Source organism: Balaenoptera physalus (genome assembly GCF_965194825.1).
Source record: "Balaenoptera physalus genome assembly, chromosome: 6".
In the NCBI taxonomy this organism is placed as follows: domain Eukaryota; kingdom Metazoa; phylum Chordata; class Mammalia; order Artiodactyla; family Balaenopteridae; genus Balaenoptera; species Balaenoptera physalus.
In genome coordinates, this window is record NC_138885.1 from 21,815 (window position 1) to 37,594 (window position 15,780).

General features: G+C 40.7%; 1 long non-coding RNA gene across 1 annotated transcript; it reads left to right on the forward strand.

The window, feature by feature from the left end:
* The first annotated feature begins 246 nt into the window (after positions 1-246).
* On the forward strand, positions 247-6,881 carry LOC309662676. The gene is made up of 3 exons (XR_014264884.1): positions 247-408; positions 4,148-4,269; positions 5,127-6,881. It is a non-coding gene; the product is annotated as an uncharacterized lncRNA (long non-coding RNA).
* The last annotated feature ends 8,899 nt before the right edge of the window (positions 6,882-15,780 follow it).

A 15,780-nucleotide genomic window follows, 5' to 3' on the forward strand; every position in this document is an offset into this window, starting at 1 on the left:
GCGGAGCTGACGAGAAAGGCCTGCTTCTCTCACAAACTCCAAACGTACACTCACCGGTCAGGGCCCCTCAGCGTCTCCAGGCTGGTCCCAACCCTGGCGGAGTCACTTCCAGCCTTTCCTTCCCCGGTGGCGCACTCCTCCCATGAAGCCCCAGGGCACACTCCTCCCATGATGCCCCAGGGCGCACTCCTCCCATGATGCCCCAGGGTGCAGCCCTCCCATGATGCCCCAGGGCGCACCCCTCCCATGATGCCCCGGGGCGCACCGGAAGCAACTCCTCACCTCTCTGGGAAATTGAAACCGCCTTTCTTCTCGGTAGTTACCGGCTGTTTCCTTGGAAGTCCACGGCTGCTGATTTTTTCACGTGTTTTCAATACTGTGATCCACCCACCCTCCCCGAACTAGATGGTAAGCTGTTTGAGAGAACCAACTTCTAATCCCCAATGCCTGGAATGGTGTCTTTATAAGCCATTTGCTAAATGAAGAGCAGCTAAACGTTTTGTTTGACAGAGTAAAGCAAAGCTGAGTTGAAAAACAGCAGATAACAGAGCCAACGCTCAGCAGAGTATATGGAAGAATAGCGTTACCTTTATAATAACAGCTGGCATTTAAAACCCTAAATCCTTACCTTAGTTTGCAAGGCTCTAAGCATCTGGCCCCTAGCCGCTTCTGCCACGTCATTCCTTGCTACTGTATCCCTGGCTCCGTTCATCCCTGCCCTACTGGCCTTTATTCTGTTCCTGTGCAGGCAAGTTCCCCTCCCAGAGCCTTTGCATTTGTTTCCTCTGCCTGGAATACTGTGCCCCGTTGATATTCTCCTGGCTTGCTCTTCCTCTAAGTGCTCAAATATCATCTCTTTAGAGAAACTTATCCTGATTGATCCATTTCAAACCCACACAGCCACTGTTTCCTTATCCTAATTTTCCTTTCCTTCAGAGAATTTATCACTAATTGACATTTGATATCTGTTTGTTTGTTGTCTGTCCCCACATACACACACACTAGAATAGAGTTTCCATGAGGGCAGAGACTTTGCCTGTTCTGTTCCCTAGTGCTTAAAATCTTCCCAGCATGTAGTAAGCCCTCAATGAATGTTTGATGAATAAACAATTGAACACGTGCATGCTCCCTGTTACCGGCTCTGTGCATTACAGCTTCAAAATTAGCAATTCCATATGTGAATTTCATCACCATCCTGGTTTTGTGAGAGATCTCAAGCTGGTTCCATCTAGCCCCATCTTGGTCAAGTTTGAGGATTTTGCCATCATACCCCCAACCACCTTTTGGGTAGGGTGATAAATTTATCTGGGTTTGCCCAGGATTGTCCTGATTTTAAAACTGAAGTCTCAGGAATCTCTTCAATTCCAAGCAAATTAGGAAGGTTGGTCACCCTGCTTTGAGGTATCTAGGCTCCATCTTCCTCGTCTTGTTTTATTGTTGTGAGTGTGTGGAATGAGGGGGTGGGGGGTGGGGGGTGGCGGTGACTTAGGAGTGTTCTGGGCCATCTGGAGAGGAAATTGGCTATATGTAGTGGGTAGAATGGGAGGGCTGGATGGACAGTAGTGAGGCTGTGGTCAGCTGATGGGCCTTACCAAACAGCAACAAAAAAGAGATGAAAGAACAACATAGAAGATGCTGTCCTGGCTTCCAGAGCCCTCTGGCACAGGCAATGTTTGGTACATTCTCTAGAGAAAGTTCCTGGCTTCTAAGTCTCAGGCTCTGCTGTTGACATGGCCTCACCCACTCCATGTCACTTTCAAAAAGTAGCCTATCATGCATTTATTAACTCAGTTGTCACAAGAACCCCATGAGTTAGGTATTGTTATTATCCCCATTTTACAGATGAAGAAACTGAGGCTCAGAAAAGTAGAATAAGTTGCGCAAATTCAAATAGTTTAAATAGTGAAGTTAGGATTTGAACCTCAGTATTCTGACTCTCAAAGTCCACTCTTAGTCACTACATTATCATGCAGCTCTTAAAAATGTAAATATGCATTTGGGCTATGCCTAGCCAAGGGCATAAAATCTTTTTTTTTTTTTTTTTTAGGCTATGTTGTTTCATACCCCAACAGTTGAAATTAAAAGTAATTGATCACGCGTTTCTTAGTTCTAATGAGGCTTTAAGCACTGAAGAAACCAACAAAAAAAATACAACTACTAGACAAAAAAGGGCAAATGACATGGACCCTAAGTCTCACAGGCATCAGTCAAGATTATGAGGCCAGATAAGAAAGTCTCCAGTTTACTGGACAGACCTAACTGGTAGAAGTTCTTCTCTGAACACAATGTTCCCAGGCCATGCACACACTCTCTCCATGATATTTTCAGAGAAGGATGCCTCGTTTGCGTGTAATTCTGAGAAGCATGTATAATTCTGAGAGCGTTAGTGTCTTAACAGGATCTTGCAAAGCCAGAAACAGCTGTCTTGTAGTGAAAACACAAACTGGACTTGGATTCAAACCAGACTTGTTCTAGCTCCCATTCTGCCACTTACTAGCTGTATGACTAGTCACTTAATCTTGCCAAGCCTCAGTTTTCCAACCTGTAAAACTGATAAATCTATGTCCTCATTGATTGAAGGAAAATCAGTTTAAATATTTCTCTGGACAATCCCCCATCAACTTCTTGCTTTGCAAAATTGTAGTGTAGAAATGCCAGCAGTATGGAAGTTTATGTATTGCACTTGAAAGAGTTCTGAACTAGCGCTCTTGGATCTGAGAGTAGAATGGGAAGGGGGTCTGTCTAATTAATTAGCATTAATTAGGTAACCTGTCCAGAACCTCAGTTTCTGATTCTGTAACATCAGGGTTAGATTAGGTAATGTTCAAGGTTCCCCTCTAGTTCTGGATCTAATATTCTCACTCAATATTTTTAATTAGGCGATTAAATATAAATTTGTATCATTCACTAATATACCTGTCCTGTGACTTTTGCCCAGAAATTTCTGTTTCTGGCTGGGGAACTTCTTGCTGCTTTTGGAAATTTCATCTGTTACATAGCTCTTAGATAGTTGTAACGGGTAAGGGATGATCCTCCTAGCAGCACAATTAACTGCCCTTTCTTCTCAAGTAGCCCTCTGCGGAATGAACTTGATTACACTTGTTTCCTGGGCCTCTCTATTTGGCCCTGCTGCTGCTTTCTCCATCCAAATCTGCATTTCCTCTGAATGTGCCTTATATAGTGATTGGTGGAGAGATTTGCTCCCAGGGAAATCAGGAAAACTTTTTCCTCCTCCTTAACACCTGCTCACTCCTTAATCCTTGCCTTCAAAGCTTCCACCCCCACCATCCTGCTGACATTAATGTCAGCATCACCTCTCTGACTGACCCAATGCCCTTTTCATGGTCCTCCTTTTCTCCATCTTCTCTGTAGAGCTTTTTACTATATCCTCTCTCTTGAAAATACCACCCTCTCGAAGATACCACCTCCCTTGACTTCTTCTGACACTAATAATGAAGTTCCCATCACTTTAGAGTTGACAAAATGATTTTGTAACAAGACTGGAGAAAACCCTCATTGGCAGAACTCCTCTCAGGGTTGGGAGAGATGGAATGATGGTGTGGGGTGTGAGCTGGGGACTACAGGGCTTAGTGGTGGGATAAAGATGAAGCTTCCAAAGGGAGTATGTGAGTAAAAATAGGTGATCACCAAACTTGCTAAGGATAAAAGTGGTGTTCTTTACTTGAGGACTTTTATTTTGTTGAGTAACCAGATGAGTAGGTATGCAGGTCAATGGCAGAGCTAAACGGCCCCATGTAACACAGGAACAACTGAGTACCCGTAGGGGTCGGGCAGACACGTCAGGGGAAGAAAGGAAATCAACCACCTGCCTCAGTGTGACGGAAAATGGACTTCGTGGAAGTCATTGCTGATGGAAATTGAATACTGTAGGGGATGTAATATAATCCTCTTCTAGTCTGCTCTACAAAATCTTCAGTAAAGCCTGCATTGCTCACCTATGTTTTTTGTGCTAGAGGATTATTTGCCAAGGTCTGTGTCAAGGTTGATACAGATTGAAGCATACTGTTTGGCACTGGCTGGAAAGAGACTGCCTGCGGAGACAGCCACATCTTGACAGTATCTCATTTGATCCCCACACTATCCTCATGACTTGGGTAGAAACAGAATTATGTTTCTGATTTTGCAGCGGAAGGAGAAAACATCACAGCTGCGAAGAGAGGTGATGGGACTTGTCATTTATGGCAGTAAATGACAGAAGTAAAATATGGATCCACGTGGCTCTTTTGACTCCAGCAAGATCTCACTCAGGTATTTGTTTACCTGAAGAATAACCTTTTTTTTTCCCACTCTTTTTGTCTTCATTTCCGCCTCTCACCTCCTCAACATGCAGCCTTTCTCTGAGAACCCAGCTTCCTTAATAAGTTCAACTGTCAACTGCATACAGGTGACACCCTCATACTCACAGACCTACATCTTCAGTCTTAATGTCTCCTGTATGTAAACTTTGAATCCTTATCTCTACCTACTTAGCTGGATATCACCATCATCTCAATCTCAATCTGTCCAAAATCGAAATTCCTATTTCCCCCCCTTCACTATTTCTCCTGGGCAGGTATCATGCCCCTAGATTTCTAGGCTGCAGTGAGGGCTGGATGAAAGGTAGGATCCTCTGATTCCTTTTTCCTCCTCAAACTCGGCATCATCAAAGTCTTGTGGATCCTGCCTTCAGGGTATCCCTTGGGTTTTCTCTTTCCTTTTACATCTCATTTCTGTACTGCTTAATCAAGGCCCTCTTCTTTTTACACCATGATTATTTTTATATTCAATGCAAATAGATATTACTTGCATGTTTAATATTATGTTGAGAGGATTGTAATATATTAATGTGGGATAGGGCCTCGAAAAATAAGTCTAGAGGACTTCCCAGTGGTCCAGTGGGTAACACTCCGCGCTCCCAATGCAGGGGGCCCGGGTTCGATCCCTGGTCGGGGAACTAGATCCCACGTGCATGCCACAACGAAGATCTCACATGCCGCAACTAAGACCTGGAGCAGCCTAAATAAATAAATAAATGTTAAAAATAATAATAATAAGTGTAGAGCTCAGAGAGGTCTTAAATGAGAGAAACATATTCCTTTCACCTCCTGGGGTTCTCTTTTTGCCAGGCCTAAACGGGACAGTGAGGCAGACAACTTCAAGCCCACACAATACTCTTCTTGAACCTACGGGATGGACCCGGAGATACCAGGGGACAATCACTGGGAAAGCCAGCCCTCTGGTGCTATGGAGAATTTTAACACAGATCTGAATTTATAGGGTCATCCAGGGGTTAATTCTAACTGCCCACCTACTCCCATAAATCATATCAGAGCCTGTATAATCATCTTGGCAAGTTGTACACCAAGATTTTCTAAATAGTTGCTAAGTGGTTCTAGGACCTCAGGTTCTCGCTCTCCATTATATCCCACCATCAGTTCTATACTAATCTTCAGATATATGTGTGTGTCTACACACACACACACACACGTTCACTTTTCTGCTTAAAGCCTTGAAAGGTTCCCCAATGATCTCAGAATAATGTCCTGACTCCTTCCATGGGCATTGGGAGCCCATCACAGACAAGCCCAGCCCACTTCTCCAGCCTCACCTCCGTGTTACCCCCAACCCTTCCATCCAGGCTTGCCCATTCCACCTTCCTGAAACACACCCTGGGAAGTCTTGTTTCTAACCACAATCCCTACGTTCCCTAAGCCTGGAACCTCCTTCCTGTACTCTTAAAATCTGCCTCCTTTAAGAGAGAGTAGAGGATAGAGGAAAAGGCGAGGCTTTGGAATCAGCAACCTGGGATTCCAATTCTGGCTCCATTGCCTACTAGCTGTGGGGCCTTTTGGTCAATCACTTAACTCCCTTAGGCCTCAGTTCCCCATATGGACAATGGGAATAATAAGAATATAAACAGTATAACCCCCTAAGGCTTGCAGAGAAAAATAAACATAATAAAATATACAAAAGTGCTATGTAAACTGGAAAGAACTACAAAAAGCATTATTATTATTATTTTTTATTATTATTATTATCTCCACAGTCACCATCCCCTTCAGATCTCTTCTCTCCTCCAAAGCAGTATCATTATCATTAATAACAATTCTGAGAATATTTTACATAAACAACATACCTTACGGGTTTTAAATACCTTGTCCATACATCTAGTCCACTGTGCATCTCACTCATCTTGGCACTTAACCTTCGAAAAGTAATTTATCTTTTCGTGTCTATGTACTCTCTTCCCATGTCCATTATCTCCTCCTTTGGAGCAATGTCCCTATTTCATATCTCCTTTCCCCATTGCCAGCACTCAAAAGTGATGGGCTTGCAAAAGTGAAAGGTTATAGGCATTGGCTCTAGAGCCAGAGAGGATTTGAATCCCATTTCTGCCACTTACTAGTTGTGTGGCCTTAGGCAGTTTATTTAAACTCTCAGTGGCCCAAATTTCTTCAGCCATAAAATGGGAATGATGTTAGCACCTACCCCACAACACTATTATGATGCTTAAGTGAGCCAATATGGATAAAGCCTGGCACGTAGTGAGTTCTTAATAAATATAAACTATTACTATTAAGTGAGACTGAGTCTGATTCCATTCTTTTCTGCCTTATCACTTCAGCCCTCTTTCAACACAGATTCCCCATGAATCGTCCTTATTCATTTATACACAGGAACAAAATCTACTGAGCATCTGTTACATACCAAAGACTGTCCCTTGGATAAAAGCAGCTGTGTTTATGCCTGATCACTTTCTGTTGCTTTCTTCTGGGCCAAATGGTACTAAGAATGAGACAAGTTCTCTGTGGATTGCAGCCTTCAGCCTTCTCCTCTTGTTTTCTCAAGCAGGGAGTAAGATGGTGTTCCAACATCAGATCACCAGGTACAAAAAATTCTTCATATTTTTTTACTGAAAGGCTTCTCAGGCCCCTTAACATGCTAGTATTTATGGTGAATCTCCAGCAACAGGGAATAGAGTTGGCCACATTTCCTGAACTCATTTAGCCACGGCACCTTTTATTTCACAGTTTCTCTCAGAATCAGCATTCTGTCAAATCTATTTTGGAAAATGCTACGTGGAAGTCCTATTCCTATCTGTTTCTCCTTTGTCCACAATTTCATTTTGACTAATGCAAACTGTCCTTGGAAATGCCTCACCTATATGAGAGTACCCACTGGAAGACTAGAGAATCTTTTTTCTTTTTAATTGAAGTATAGTTGATTTACAATATTGTGTTAGTTTCAGGTGTACGGAAAAGTGACTCAGTTATATTGTTTTCAGATTATATTCCATTATAGGTTATTACAAAATATTGAGTATAATTCAGTACACATTGATCATATACAACATAAACAAGTCAGGCTGTATTGCTGTAAATGGCTCTAACTTCTAAAATGTATGGTAATTCCTACATACTCAAATATTACTTATGTTTCAGCCAAAAAACAACCCCGAGCAACCATAAGAGTTGTCACAAAGACCATGTATTTCCATTAGAACTTCTAGAACTTCCCATGGAACTTATGACTCCTTTTTTTTGTTTGTTTTTTCCTTTAGCTTGCTCATCTGTTTCCCATTCTATAGCAGATTAGAAAAAGGAAGATTGGGCTCACAGAGGCAAACACACTAACCACAGACAGAATACAGCTGAGTACCTTGCCGTGAAGGTGTAGATATAAAAACTAGAAAGGTGACACAAAAATTCATTGCAACCTAGGAACAATTAGTGCAGGGTAAAATCCGCGAAGAAACTATAATATCCCTGACAATTTTATTACATCACCTCCCAGGCCCCTGAGTGATCAAGGAAAAGTTGAAGTCTATTCAAGATACTAGATTAAATAAATCAAGATAATATATAATACATTTTAGAAAGTTTTCCATCTATAATGGATTTTTTAACAAAATAAATTAATGGATAAGAATAGATGGGTTAGATGAACCTAGAGATTATCACACTAAGTGAAGTAAGCCAGACAAAGACAAATATACGATATCGCTTATATGTGGAATCTAAAAAAAAAAAATGATAGAAATGAACTTATTTACAAAACAGAAGTAGACCTACAGATATAGAAAACAAATTTATGGTTACCTAAGGGGAAAGGGAGGTGGGGGATAAATTAGGAGTTTGGGATTAACACATACACACTACTATATATAAAATAGAAAAACAACAAGGACCTACTGTATAGCACAGGGAACTATATACTCAGTATTTTGTAATAATCTATAAGGGAAATGAATCTGAAAAAGAATATATAGATATATGTGTGTGTGTGTGTGTGTGTGTGTGTGTATATACATACATGAATCTCTTTGCTGTACACCTGAAACTAACACAACATTGTAAATCAAAAATACTTCAATTAAAAAATAACGTTTTAAAAAAAAGAATGGATGTGTTAAATGGCCAATCTTACGTTTTCCGGAGATTTCTGAGAAGAGGCGCACACCACCTCATGTTTACGATGCTGGGTAAAGGAGACGTACTTAGTATCCATGCTATTGATCATCCATCGCTTGACAATTCACCCTGTGGCTCTGCCCTTCACTGACCTTCTTAGCACACTCTGCCCCAGTTCTGCTCAGCCTCTAGGACTCTCTAAGTCTCAAAGATCTGTGTCCAACGTCAAAATCCCTACGCAGCTGACTTGGCATTATACAGCCTCCGCTGGTCATTTATCCAAGTAACTTAACAAGAGTGAAAGATCAGGGCTACGATGCATTTACATCTAAGGAGTAAATGGTGATCCCCCAATACAGCCACGTTAGAGTGCTGGGCTTGCGCATTTGGGAGTATAAAGGGAGCTGGGGGGGGCCACAGTTTCGAAACTGCTTCGACCACAACATCGCAAGGTAAGTGCTCACAAGTGCCCGCTTTTTTGCTCCATGTAGCTGTGATTATACCTGATCAGGTTACCTGGAGAGGAGAGAAGGCAACACAGCTGCCTTTGCTGAGGGCCTACTAAGCGTAAGGAGCTGTGTTACGGGCAATATGGGAGACAAGATGGCGAGGCCTTTCAAGAAGCTTCTACAAAGAGTAAAAAGACAAGAATATAAGCAATTATGACACCAAAAAAAAAAAAAACTAACCTGCAGGATATAAAACGAATATAATACGTACTTACCCCTTTAATTGTTTAGGTCAGTATTATAATTGCAGTTAACAAATAAACATGCTAACTTGTGATATCTCTTCTGTGATTGCCTTGAAGTAGTATTTGAAATTTTTGTGGTTGGTTATGTAAATTTTTTTCTTGTGTCAGGATTTCTGGGAGATGATTGCGGGAAGAAATTCTCCCATGCATTTTATCCATCTCAGAATGCATCCTAGTTTGCTTATTAATGACCAGTTTCCAGACTGCTCATGCATGGCATGCCTTGTGGACTTTGGGCTGGGTCATGTCTGACACTGCAGGAGCATCCCTCAGAGGGATTCTATAGCTTTAGGAGCTTGCGATGCTTTGATTTCTGGCCACCATCTTCACCAGAATACCTTCTGTCATACATTCACAGGGTTAAGAGAAATCTTGGGGATTTTCTGGTCCATCTGTCTCATTTACAGAAGGAAACCAAAGCTCAAGGAAATTACAACAGCTACTTTACAGAGCTGGCATTAGAAAACCGAGGTTCTGCCTCCAAGTGTGATTTCGTTTGAACCAAGGATTCAGAATATGATTCTTAATCATTTAATCTTTTCCTGAGTAAGTTGTGAGAATTTTAGGATATAGCTGGAGATTATTAGAGACTCATAAAAGGAAGAGACCAAGAGTACGCGACCAAAGTAGGAAAGCAAGTGTTGAAATGTCTCTTCCTGCCTAAATGGTATTTCACGACATGTTCCCCAGGTTCCATAAAAGTACTGTGTGGTAAATGGGAAGTTTAAGTTAAATTTGATATTGAAAATTATTCAGACTCTTATGGTATCCTGAGATCTTCATGTAGGTTATAAACTTCTGGACTGAGATTCCTTAGTCCCAAATAAGTTATCAGCTACCCTACCTTCATCTTCTCCAAGAGAATATAGGATATTTAAGAGAGTGCCCTTCCTAGACCTCTTAAAGAAGTCTTGCCCATAATTCACAACTTTTCTCTCATTGCCAAAGAATTCAACTTCTGGTCTAAAAGCATCCAAGTTACAATCCGGATCATTCCCCTCCCTCCCTCCTTTCTTTTTTGACCCCTCACAGCCCCCTACCCTCAGCCGGAAGTATCATCTCTCTAAGTCCCCATAACACTTCATTTAGACGCTTACAGAATTTGTATTATTCTTCCTTGTTCAAAGATTTATTTGAGCATTTCTCTTAACTGTTCCTAAATTTTGCATTCCTTTAGGGTAGAGCCTGTCTTTATCCTTTTTTATACCCCCTTAAGGAGCTGACATGGTACTTTGCACACACAGAAGATACTCAAAAAAATTGTTAATCAGTGCTGTAATTACCCAATTATTTAAAGAATGATGACTTAACCGAAGGGAAAAATGGAAAATATATTTCCATCCCACACCATCCACTGTGTACTATTTAAATGTAGCTAAACTTAGAAAAGTACAATTTCTAGATTTATTTAAACTCTTCATAGTTCATTTGTTCTTTGTTTTGTATAGTTTTGATTTCTGGAATCACTCTCAGAAGCCACTTCATTCCTGAAGGACACTAACCATTGCTTTGGAAACCAAGAAGGTAAGAGTCACTTTCATCTTGATTGGGAATACAATAATTGAAATTAGCAAACAGTGTTTTACACATTCTCATTCTTGCCACACTCATAGGAATCTGAAACTGATGAAATTAAAATCCATTACTTAAGTATCTCTAAAGGCAGATTACAAAATATGCAGCTAAGGAAGCAGGGCTTCCCAAATTTGCTCATCACACTAACAGGAATAAAACACACTGCAGAACTTTGACACACAAGCTCCAGGTCAATATACTTAGGTTGGCCCCAAACATGATGTTCGTAGGCTCAAGATTCAGTCTTCACACAAGTCTAACTTTGCTGTTTTTTGAGCAGAGGCCACACCCGTGAATCCCCTCAGCTGTGTCTTTACTCACAAATGATGCTGAGAGAATAAGGAGAAATGGATTCAAACCTATGTCCACTGTAGTAATAAAAAAAAATTACTCCCCCACCTCAAGATTTGTGTTTATTGGAAGTAATTCTAGATGAATTAGGACCAAGGAAACCAAAGTATAATTAAGTCATGACCACACCATTGCTGACAAGATGCAGTAGCTGAGAAGTTCCCAGGAGAGGGCTGAAAGTTGAGAGCAGTGTCATAGCGCACTGACAGCAGTAAGAGGGGTTGCGGAGCACTCAGAAGGTGGTGCTGGAGGTCAGGGAGGCTGGGATGGCCATCCCCATTGGAAGACCCCTAAAGACAGGAACAGAGGGGATGGTTGGAGGGACACAGCTGTGTAGGGCTGGAAGCAGGTCAAGCTCTCAAAACCAAGAAGCAGATAATTAGAGGACTTTCTGGGGGTAGAGTTTCCAGGGACACGATGAGTCATGCCAAGAGAGTTGGATGAGACCTAACAAGGGAAAGTTTTATCAGCCAAGAATACATGGTTTTAGCCCTCGGTCCCAGAGTACAGTTGTATAAATATGGGGACAAGATCTGACTTAGCAACCGGACGCACACAGCGTGCGTTGAGGGGCTTTGCTTGACAGTGAGTGGTGAGCCATCGGTGTAAGGAGGCTGCCAGAGGGCAGTCACCACCTCGGGCATGACACCTAGGTCAGGAGAGGTGAGGGCACATGCTGATGGAGGACAACATGTGGTCTGGATGTCACACTTAAGAGATTAACAGGAGTGAGCTCACTGTGATGGTAAAGGAGATGCAGAAGCACATCACGGAAGAAACAGATGAAGACAGCACTGGGGCTACTTAGCCTGGAAAAGAAAAAGCTAGGAGGGACTTCCCTGGAGGTCCAGTGGTTAAGACTTCGCCTTCCAGTTTCAATCCCTGGTCGGGGAGCTGAGATCCTACATGCCTTGCAGCCAGAAAACCAAAACATAAGACAGAAGCAATACTGTAACAAATTCAATAAACACTTGAAAAATGGTCCACATTTAAAAAAAAAAAAAAAAAAAAAAAGCTAAGGAGAACCCAGAGCAGCCATCAAATGGGTGAAGAGTTGTCTTGTGGAGAGAAAGTGTGAACTCTTTCTGTTGTTACCAAGAGCCGAAAGGAGGATCAAACATCCTGAAGTCACAGAGAGCCAGATTTCAGTTTAAAGCAAGAAGTATCTTTGGCCTGCAGAAACTACCCCAAACGATTTTCCAAAATTTTCAAAAGGGAAAAAAGTCATCTTGAAGGCATTTGAGTAGGCTGGACAACACATTTGCAAGAATATCGCTGAGACAACTCATGCATCATCTAGGCAGTAAAAGTAGGAGATACTGGATTCTGAGTCATGGTTAGAGCTGTGGGTGGAAGAAGAAAAATCTTCACCTCAACACACGCAGTGACTTGAATCCCAGACAGAAAGTCTTGTTTTTCTAAGAGACCTAAAGGTATAGTTTGACCATGAGTCATTGTAGTCTTTCCCCAACTTCAGACTTCATTCTTATACTACTATCACAAATTTTGCAATACCCACTTAAGACCAGTACTGCTAATTCACTTAATATTTTGATTTACCTTGATTCCTTTTTCTTCTTAGATGTGTTTTTCAAAGTTACCCTATATGCTTGCTATGAAAGTCTGGACAGTCTATCTCAGCATCAGCTGAGACATTTAGATATTCAAAATCTCAAACTCTACTCCAGATCTGCTGAATCAGAATATCTATTTCAACAAGATTCCCAGTTGGATTCCTAGGCCCACCAAAGTTTGAGAAACACTGCTTTATATCACTACTATAAACAGATATTTCACTGTCTCTAAGTCGTTAGCACATATTATTCTACTTTATTCTAACTTTCTTCACATTTTCACAAAATATTATCTCTAAACTTGGGATGCATCTTATAATCAATGAAAGGAGTACTGTAATGAGCAGGGTGTTTTCTTTTATTAGTGGGACACAAAATAGGTTATCTTACAATCGATGGCATCTTACATTTTGCTAAAATAAGGTAATAGACTTTAATATAACTATTAAAATTAAGAAATAGTTGCCTAAAATCATTTTGTATTTGACCATTGGGACTATGCCATGGTTTTGGAAAGAGTGGCTTTATAAAAGCAAAATAATGCTCCCAAACATCACTGTGTTTGAGGCCCTTGAGAACAATTCAGTTTCCTCAGTCCCAACCACAGAGATTCTGTTGCAGATATTTTGATGTGGATCAACTTTCAACACTTTGGGTAGCAGGCTGAACACTAAGTCAAGCTAAATGACATCAGATCATAAACTTGTAGCCTGATGAGATTCCCTCACACTATAGTGCAACCATTCTCAAACTGTGGCCCATGGATCCTTGGAGATTCCTAAGAACTTTTCAAGAGGTACATGAGGTCAAAACAATTTTCAGAATACCCAGATGCCATGTGCTTTCTTCACTGTGTTGACTTAATGATGCAAAAGCAAGGATGGATAGACGATCTGACACTTTATTACAAATCAAGACATGGCACCAAGCTGTACTAATAGTCATAGTATTCTTTACAGCCATACACTGACAGTGAAAACGAATTTTTTTTTTAATTTAAAAAGCCAGCTTCAGGACTTCCCTGGTGACACAGTGGCTAAGAATCCGCCTGCTAATGCAGGGGACACGGGTACGAGCCCTGGTCCGGGAAGATCCCACATGCTGTGGAGCAACTAAGCCCGTGAGCCACAACCACTGAGCCCGTGTGCCACAACTACCGAAGCCCGCACGCCTAGAGCCCGTGCTCCGCAACAAGAGAAGCCACCGCAATTAGAAGCCCGCGCACCGCAACGAAGAGTAGCGCTCGCCGCAACTAGAGAAAGCCTGCACGCAGCAGCAAAGACCCAACGCAGCCAAAAATAAATACAAATAAATAAATAATTTTTTTAAAAAGCCAGCTTCATTGAAAAATGACCTAAAATTTGCAGCAGTGGAGAGTATTAATTTGATTACATCTCAATTTTCTCCACATCTTTGTAATATTCTACATGATCAAACAGGAAGTTCATGAAAAGCACTCCTTTTGCACACTGGACTTTGACATTTGTCTCAAGGAAAAACACATGTGCAGTTGTCTGAGTTGCAAGATGAACCAGCCACTTGATTCATGAAGCACCATTTTTACTTGAAAGAATGACTAGAGGACAAACTATTGTTTCTCAGACTTATATATCGGGCACACAGTTTCTCAAAAAGCAGTGAAGTGTGTTTATCCTTTCAAGGAAAACTACTGACAGTATTTTTTACTAATGATATAGTTGAGTTTTCAAGCAAAAATTAAAACTTTGGAAGACTTGTATCTACTATCATTAGCTTGACAACGTCCTAATATTTGAATTTTCTAATGTGATCAGTCCTGATATTAATGATTGTGATTTTTATACTGTATAATGAAACATGCCAATATTTGGAAGTTCTATATAATTCAGTGAACAATATTTTCCAAATGATCAATGTATGATGTTTACACATGGGTAAATTTTCATTCAAAGTTCAACACAGACCAACAGATCATAATGTTTGTTGATATGGTTTCAGATTCCACATTGCAACTAGCCTTTAAGGAACTACCACAGAAACTACCACGTGTCAAGTTTTGGTATAGTATCTAAAAAGAATATCCGCAATTATTTGAAAGGGTAATTAAAATACTCTTTCCTTTTCGAAATTATATATCTGTGAAAGATTTTCTATATCTACTTTAACCAAAAAACAAAAAAAACAAAAAACAAAAAACCATACAGCAACAGACAGAATACAGAAGTAGGCATGAAAATCCATCCATCTTCTACTCAGCAGACATTAAAGTGAGTTGCAAAAATGAAAAACAATGGTACTCTTGCCACTAATTTTTTTGTTTTGGAAAATATAGTCATTTTCATAAAAATATGTCATTAATGTTAACATGCAATGAATTTGATAGGAACTTTAAATGAATTAGATTTTCTCAATTTTGACTTCTAATACCATAAATATTGGTAGGTATGACCTGCATAAACCAAACTCACTGGGTTCTCAATGGTTTTTAAAAGTGTGAAGGGGTTCTGAGAAAACAAAGCTTGAGAACTGCTGCTGTCGTAAAACTCACTTAAGCCACAAAAGTAGGGACTATCTTCACAGATGAGGAAACAATATGGATGAATTCTTCCTCTCCACCAGGCAGTAACTGAGAAAATTTAAACCGCATGAAGCCTGCAAGCCAGAGGTCCTCTTTGCGGTGCTATATTGAGTTCCAATCTCTTAACTATGAAAACTTAACCACGAGCACACAGATGGTTCAGCAGAGCCGCTGGCCAAAGTAACATCGAAATGCAACTTATCCTGAATAAGATCCAGAGGGAAGCAGTTGCTCCTCTTTCTGTAGGACTAGATCCCCCCAGAATCTCAAGGAGGGATATTGAAACAACAGTCAGTTACCAATGAAGAGTAATTTCATAAAGTGTAAGACTGAGGGCGGGGGAAGTTCCAAGAGACAACCATAAAATGTTCAATTTTCCCACTTTTAATAGGAAACATAAAAGGCTTTATTCAAAACATATGACCTATTTCTTAAGAGAGATATGGGGATACATGTGTGTAATTGAACTCCATTTTATGGTCACTTACAGAAGAATGTATGGAAAAGAAAAAGCAGAGAAAGAAAGGGAGAAGGGGAAGAGTTGTGGGGAAAAGAAGT